The sequence below is a fragment of the Cyclopterus lumpus genome, chromosome 10, assembly GCF_009769545.1.
Source record: "Cyclopterus lumpus isolate fCycLum1 chromosome 10, fCycLum1.pri, whole genome shotgun sequence".
NCBI classification, from domain to species: Eukaryota; Metazoa; Chordata; class Actinopteri; order Perciformes; family Cyclopteridae; genus Cyclopterus; species Cyclopterus lumpus.
The window spans coordinates 14101763-14110681 of record NC_046975.1 but is presented as its reverse complement, the minus strand read 5'-3'; positions in this window follow the sequence as shown (position 1 = coordinate 14110681).

Here is an 8919-nt window from a genome sequence, read left to right as displayed (position 1 = left end):
CTTATTTTTCTTTTTAATTAGCTTCATTTGAGGAATTATCCAGCACTAATATAATGGCTCGATTCATCTCCCACACCATCTGGTGAGAGAGCGGTCTACCTCTGGAGCTGATTGCTTTCCCCCGGTGCTGTGTCGGGGTAATAGGCTGTTCAAAGGCTGCTCTGGGCTCGGACAGCTGAGCAGAGGTGGGGCAAGAGCAGCTGGCCTTGGCGCCATCACCTGCTGCCTGACAGCAGTCTTTCAAATATGGTCCGTCCATGCCCTAAGTTCAGTCTCTATGTATGCGTATGTGTGTGTTTGTGTCTATGTGCAACATTCTTGAGAGTCAATTTCAGGCTGAACACATCCTCTTCCTTGAGAAGACAGAGAGAGAGCAAGTCATTAGGACTCTCGTGAACATCTGGAAGAAGTGAGACAGGTGACAAATAAGCAGCAGTGGCTGGAGATGAAACCAGCACTTCAGTTAGGTGTCACTTCTGCTCCTCGTGTCAAATGACACAGTCAAAAAGACATATTATTTGCTTCATATAAATTGCTTTTTTAGGGAACTTTTCACAAGCCTCTCTAGTATCTTGAACACTTGAGCTCTATCTCAACAGCCACACTTTTTTTAATCATGTCATTGTCACCGACGGGAAAAAGCTGTGATAAACCCGTAGTATGCTACCTCCCCAGCAGTGGATGCCAGATAGAGAAAGTTAGGGACTAACTGGTGAACACAGTGAAGCATTCAGCCGCTAAATATAATATAACAGAATATTGGACAGGTCATCTGAAAAATAATGAATGCTTTGTGTTAACTGGCTGTGTGAATAGGAAACTGTTTGCCAAAATAAATATTGATTAATGCAAGGTTAAGTAACAGTTAACATTGTTGAGAACTTCTTCCAACATGCTAGTGATTGGCTCTCACACAAGGACACACAGTCTTTGGTTATATTAAATGACGCTGAAAAGCTTTATCCTTGCAAAACCCTGTTGTAAAAAGAACAGGTGATCACAAATACATGCACTGCTTTGTGAAGGTCTTTATCAAGTACAGCAGACACCAACAATATCCAACATAACATAACATGTAATATGATGATTGACTGAACATTGTTAAGTGCTGGAACTGTGTGTGTGTGTGTGTGTGTGTGTGTGTGTGTGTGTGTGTGTGTGTGTGTGTGTGTGTGTGTGCGTGTGTGTGCACGTGTGTGTGCGTGTGTGTGTGTGTGTGTGCACGTGTGTGTGCGTGTGTGTGTGTGTGTCTGTGCAGATGGGGAGGTGGGTGACCAGGGGGAAGGGTGGGGTTATTGAGGGTGTCTTATCTAACAGTTGAGCAGCTTTATGGCTTCTAATAGGCACCCTGTCGGATTGAATTGTAAATATGGAGCACCATTCTGCATTCAGAGGTGTGTACATCCTCTGCTTCATTTACCAGATGCTAAGTCATGACCAACCCATTTATTACACCATGCAATCCACAATTAAAATAGAGAGAGGCTCACAAGGAAAATGCCATTTACCTTAGCCCAAGCTGCACTTACACAGCAGACACAAATGTCACTGTTACTTGAAAACTTTCCATGCATGGAGCACATTATCATTTGATTTCCATCCAGAGTTCTCAATTAGAATTATACAGAGGTTGCATTTCATTACCTGAGCTCGGGGCAATTTGCAGGCCATTAAGCTTCTACCTGTATCAGCGGAGATGTTTTCGAGGTGAACATCTGGGGTTGAGGTGGCAGAGCATGAAATGAAATGCCCCTGGCTCTTTGCTCTGCCTTTTGTTCAAAAATGGCCAAAGGTATGAGAACGCCATGCATAGTAAAGACTGTGTTTCAGCGGGGGGGGGGGGGATCTGAATTGAAATAGAATATTGATCGTGAATCTGAGGATACTATGTGACCAAAAAGTGACCAAAAAGCCACAAAAAGATTTTTTTATTGATTTGAAGCAGGAATTAGAGTAGGTTTGTATTATTATTATTATTATTATTATTATTATTGGTACTATACTTTAGCCAGCATCCATTAGGCTTCAGAACACCTGAACATGACACTAATTTCGTTGCTGTCTAAATCCTGAAGACTTGTAAAAATGCAAAGTGTTCCTGGCTGAATTCCTCATAAAGGGATCAAGATTCTCTATAAAACTGTAATTGATTTCTGTACCACACAATAATAAAGACTTGCCATTAGGAAACTACTCTTACGAGACCTTTTAAGAATCAGATCTCATTATACCTTGGCTCAAATGTGTTTCTCTAAATAATTATTTAAAATACAAAATGCTATTATGTTGCTTAGTGATATAATGTAATTTGTTTGTTAATGTAATGAAAACTGCAGTTTACAGTAAATCTAAAAAAAATGTCTGATCAAGATCTGATATGTATCCCTTCTGCATATTGTTGCTCAGTGTGAGATAAGAAATCCTCACAGACTGAAATGGTAGATGAAAATAATCATATCAGATTTTCATTTCAAGTTATTTAAATGCCACCGTGATGTGGGTTACATGAACTTCTGGGACAAAATGTTATTATTGTAATACCTTACCATTGTTCATAGAAATGCATTAACCTGATATGGATATTTGGCCTCAATTTCAACAAAACTCAAAGTTCAAAGCAGAGATCAGTAACTCATTATGTTATAATATCTTGAATGTACTGTTTGTCCCAAAAAAAGTATACTTTCATGCAATTCGTGTAGTGTATCCTCTAAACAATCAAACAAAACAATAATTATCACTGCATGCTGAGGTCTGTTATTCACAATTATAAAGAAGATCATACAAATGGATTAGAACAATTGAGCAGTAATCTATATTTCATTGCCTCTGATTTAGAATTTCTCATTACATTTGACAGCATGCTGTCACATGCAAAAATTGCATTGGCTGGTTTCTTTTATGTAAGAAGCAATATCTATGCAAAGAGCTGTTTTATCAAGTGTTACTGGGCCTGCTATAGAGTACCATCCTTTAATCTTCTGTAGTTAAAAGAAGTGAAAAGAAGAAGAAGAAGAAAAATGTCTAATATCCTTCATAAAAAAATAGCAAAACCCTGTAGCAAAACCCACACTTAGTGCAGCGCAGCTTTGGTGTGTCTCTTTTCACACTGTTGTGAATAATAACATTTCTTTGTGGGGGATTATAGGTCCTTACTACAGGGTGTTCCAAATATTTTTAGTTTGTCAAATAACTGCAGAATTGCTGTCTAAGTCATGCAGTGAACATTCGAAGATCGCTTTCCTCAACTCAACACTGCGAGGCGACTGCGTTAAGAGAGCCCCAACACAAACTAGCTTTCATTTCTGTTATCATACTCCAACAGTATGGGGATCTCACTGGAGATTTGTGTGGTACAAGTTGTATTCTGGATGATATGCAGTAATCAGGCCCTTTGAGTCTCCTTCTGTCTCTCCGTCTCTCTCCCTCTCTCTCCAGGCTGTCTCTCCCTCTTTCCCCTGCCCTCACTAAAGCTGGTGAGCCCTCAAGTTTTGCAGTATTTTAGCATTACATCATTCCACATGGCACACTATTAAGCTTTTGGGAACTGGGAAGACAGCCCAAGCCTTCAGATTTGTCAAAGCATTGAGCTCCATTGTTGCACTGAACAGATGAATCGCATGCTGACCAAACAAGCACTAAGCTAGGGGAAATAATTAATGCACAGTGCTCTTTCTTCTTTTCCTAATACAGCGCATGGACAAGTTGTGACACCGCGACTCGTTGTCAGATTTTGTTCCTTTTGTGTCAACATTGGTGATAAATATTTATTCTGCAAGGGGCATGGCCTCCTTCTATCCCTTCATCTGCCCATATGATATTCCATCCAGGTACGATGTCATGGCCACGCTTAGTTATGCAGTGGAATTTATTGTCTGCACTGCGGCAGATTACCATTGCTTAACATGCCATACAGGAGACTTAAAGAGGCAGCACCTTTCCCAGTGTTGCATCCTGCTGGCAACTATGTTGGAAAGCCTCAGGCTACTATGTATGGTTTCCTACGCTGTGAAGGACATACAGCTTATAGGACCGTGCAAGAGAATGTGGATACTCAATGCATCTAAATGTCATGTACACTATTTGTCCTGACACTGTTTATGCTAGGTCAGCACTGTTGACGTTGCACTGTTCTTGTTGATATGCACTGACTCAGCCGTCGCCATGTTGAGAGCCGTGTGGAGGCGTTCCCTCAATTTAAGGTAAAACTTATGTTATAAAATGATCAGTTGTAGAAACCCACTATTTACAAGGTCGACATCTTCTGTTTAATTGATCCAAAGCAGCCTTCAGAGCTGGAAACTTTTAGTATTCCATCTAACTCCATTCAATAACAAAACACAGATTTAGCTTAAATTATTTACCACCACTGCACGTCAAAGAGGGGTATCGGGCATGAACCTCAGGATGAAATGAAAGGGAAAGTTCTCTACCAAGCTAAAGGCTATATAACAAAAGATTTTGGGTACAAGAGATTTTCCTGCAAAAAGATGTGTAGTAAGATGAGAATTAATCTTTTGAAGTTGTTATCTGCATGCATATGCTACGGGATTCAGATACCAGGCTATAGAAGGATAAAAAAGGTTCAGCTTTTGTCCACCGTGGGCAATCCTCCTGGCAATATGGCTGCCGTGTGGGTTTTGCCTGTGTGATGCATATTGCCTGGGGTTAAGCAAGAAACAAAATGTTCTAAAAATGTATTAAATCAACCCTGGTGTGCCTCTGTTCAGATCCCATCTGTAGGTAGTCACAGACTATTGCCTACAGCTGAAACACTGTAGAAGAAGCGGTTTGCAGTTTATCACACAATTATACTTGGCCATTATTATTTCTTCAGAACTTTTTTTTCCTTGTCGTGGTCACATAACTGTCATTTCAACCATGTGTAGTGTCACTGTATTGTCTTCACTGATTTAAACTAGGTTTGACCTAACCTGTCTTTCTCCTTGAGCTTTTGAATTAAGAACACACTGCAAGCTACATATGAAGGATTTATAAAGGGATTTAAAGATGAAAGTAATCACTTTTTACATGAATACAATTCATTTCAGTTACTCTAATCCCTCATGTCTAGCAGGACTTTCCTGGAGAAATTATCTTGATGCACAGGAAGTAATGAATTACATTTTTTTGAATATTTTTAGCTGTAAACAGAAGGTGGAAAGGATCGGGTAACACAAAAGCAGTTTTAGACACTTCAGCTGAAAGAAAAACACAAAAACAACAACAGATTTTACACCTAATGCAACACTCATCTCATCATCTAAAGCAGAGTCTCTTGGAAGTGATGCACAAAACACAACATGCTTGTAGCAAATATAACGCCAGGAAAACAGCAACTAAACTGCAGTACATTTCAAGACAAAGATTTGCCACAATAAATTGTTCATTCGGACACATCATGACAGCGTTAAACTAATTTGACTAAGTAGAGCTTAAGTGCACCATAATGCAAGTCAATATGACCCCGCTGTCCGCAGACGATCCGGTCACAAGGTTATGAAATACAAAATAATATGTGTCTGATTAAGTTAGTTGTTTTAAGGTTCCCTCACTGCTTATTTTGAACTTGCGGTTGCAACAAATTGTGAGCTCTATGTCTTCTTCACTTGCTGACAAATGTTATATGAGTGTGTCTGGGACATTACTGTCTGTGCTGCTTTGTGCTTAGATCTATTAATTGGTGCATCTCTAGTTAGGAGGTATTTACAGATCATCAACAGCTAGCTTAACAGCACTAGAAATTCCATCCCCATGACAAAGCTGCATGGTTCAAATCATTGATGGATAGATCTGTCATTCAATCAATTAATCAATCAATCATTGTATAGTTATCCAGGGCCAGGTCGCAGGGGCAGCAGGCTTAGCAGGGTACTCCAGTTGTCCCTCTCCCAAGCTATGTTTTACAGTTCTTCCTGGGGAACCCATAGGCGATCTCTGGCCGTACGAGATATATATCTCTACAGCGTGTTCTGGGTCAACCTCGGGGCCTCTTACCAATTGGACCTGAACATGTCTAGAGGGAGGCGTCCAGGAGGCGTCCAGGAAGCATCATGATCAGATTCCCCCACAGCTTGCCCCTTTGCACAGAAAGAAGCAGCAGCCATACTCTGTGCTTCCTTGTCTGACCTTGGGATATCGGAATTAGACCATTTTGCCATAACCGTGGTTGGATAACGTAAGAATTGAAGAAGGAACAATATCTACGGTGTCCTGATTTCTGCGTTGTTGCCCTGTGAAAACACTTCTTGTATGACGGGTTGTTTGTGTGTGCAATGAAATCCTCGTCTTGTGCGGCAGTTTATTGGATACAGAAAATTACCAGGTAGTTATGTTAACCAAGCATTAAAGTTTTACTGCCGATCTCTATATGCCTTAATTCAGTAAAGATATGTGATCTGGAGATTGGCATTAAAGTGTTCAAGTCCCCGATCCCTGAAAATTCCACATTGTGTTGAATTCGGCAGGAGAGCCAGTAACATTGGCAGCAAAATCTAACAGATGCGGTTATATCATATGGAGATACCATTTGGAAACATTATGGTGTGTTCATGGCCCATTCAGTCAAAATATGTATTATACGCTGGTAAATTATATCGTTATCAAGATGTGTTCAAATGTAATTATGTAAAATATAGTTTTGGTGATAAACTTTAATTAATACATTTTTTTTACAGAGAAGTTTATACAGCAATATTGAATAGATATTAGCGAGGAAAATGATGACCCGTTTATCTTCCTAACAATAGCTCTAAGCAGCTTATAATACATCATCAAAACTTCCAATGCAAACATTTTCTATTGGATAGAAAATACAACCCTTTTTTTTTTTTAAGTAACCACTATATATGACTTTAAAGTAGAAGGATATAGTTGATGATGATAATAGATATTTTTGTTAATTAGCTGTATTAGAAATATTCTTAATAATAAATGTGAAAACTGTGAAACCGTGATATTTCCTCTGTCAATAATTGTGCTATAAAAATGTTATATTGCCCAGCCACCGTAAGAAGGAAGCTCATGTTGGCCGCTTGCGATATCATATTTTAATCATATCATATATTTCATTCACTACCCAAAGCTCATGACCATAGGTGAGGGTCGGAACGTAGCTGGACTGGTAAATCTATAGCTTTGCCTTCCAGCTCAGCTCCCAGTCATGGTCCGGTACAACGGCCGCATCACTGCTGTCGCCGCACTGCCTGACCATCTCACGCTCCACTTTACGCGAACTCGTGAATCCGAACTGCTTATGTTTTTTTGCTGTTGAATTTCGCGAGGTGAATGGTGCATGACAATAAACGCAGTGCAATAGTATGAGACATAATTAAAAAATAGAGCCAGAGTTACTTGAACTCCCTAACTTGGGGCAGTGGCTCATTCTCAACCGAGAGGCAATCCACTGCTTTCCTGCAGAGAACGATAGCCTCAGACTTGGAGGTACCGTCTCTCATCCCAACCTTTTCACACTCTGTTGCAAACCTGCCCCAGTGCGTGCTGAAGGTCATGGTCCGCTGGAGCAGAACAGAACCACATCATCTGCAAAGATCCTAATTGTCTGTCCTTCCAGCACATATACACATATCCCAGCCTTGCATGAAAACTCTGATTCACAATATTATTTGCAACCAAAGCATGTTTGTAGTGTTTACAAAAGTGTATACTGTATTTGATCAACATAGCAGATCTGTGCATAACATTTTAAATAAACAGTCAGAAATTTGTTTTCATATTATCGCCACAGTGTTTACTCAACTTTCTGTCTCTCTTAACAGTGAAAAGGACCGTGATTATTTTAGGCGATTTACATCAATAGTTCAACTAAGAAGGCCCTCTGCTGGCCTTTCTCCATCCCAACACAGATACACATACATCATCACAAGCACAAAGAATATAATCATTTTGATGCAGAAATGCAGGGGAAGCATTTAACGTTTCACGTCTTCACCTTATAGGTTGTAAGATTTGTGTTCAAAGCTCTGGGTCCCGTGGCCGCAGGAAATTCAGGATTCAATGAGTTAAAGTTTAACAATATTCAGAATAATAAAACAGTGATCCTCTCTTATGTTTCATAATACATTTCTCCAGAATATTCCTCATAATATCCCAAATTAATTATCATATCTTTCTTTATGTATTACTTTAAAACATAAACTTCTCTTATCTACATGTGCAAATATATATAAAATCCACTACAACCCAACAAGGTCTAGCGTCATGTTCATCACAAATGCATTGTGGTCTGTTGTGGTTACACTTAACACAGTTATGTTATGTTATTCCAACAGTATTTGTTTTCTGTATTTGTAGTAGGCTTCCTTTCTCTTACTTAGTTTCACTATGTTTCCATAATATTCAAAGCATCCTTCAGACATCCGACATGGCTACGAATACCTGACCCAGTACTTGCAGAGTGGTGGACATTTGAGGGTTCTTCATCCATTCAGGGCTCTCCATTATGGCTCTAGATGAAAGATTTAGAAACGGCGGTGTTCTCCCTCCGGCTGTAAAGCATGAAGCCTAACCGACCTCACAGGAGAAGTAATGGTCCACACCTTTAATTGTCGCGGGCTGTTCATCTTCACTAACAATAGCAGTAAGCAATGGGTCTGGGAAAGAAAGGCAGTCGTGTCTGACAAAGGAAGTGATTTAGTTCTGGAGGCGATTCATAAGCGGGCGTTGCTGGGGCAGCAGTAATGTGCCAAGAGAAAGATCATATGGGGTAAGAGGCGTAGCAGACACAATGGTGGAACATAAGCAACACTAGATTTTTTTTCATCTTCCTATTGCAAAGATTTATCTAAAAAGTAAAAAAAGAGGCAGTAAAATGTATATTGTGTGTGTCCTTCAGGGGAGCTAGACCTTGTGTTATTGAAGTGGACATGATGCTCTCTGAATTATGGATGCTGCAATGGC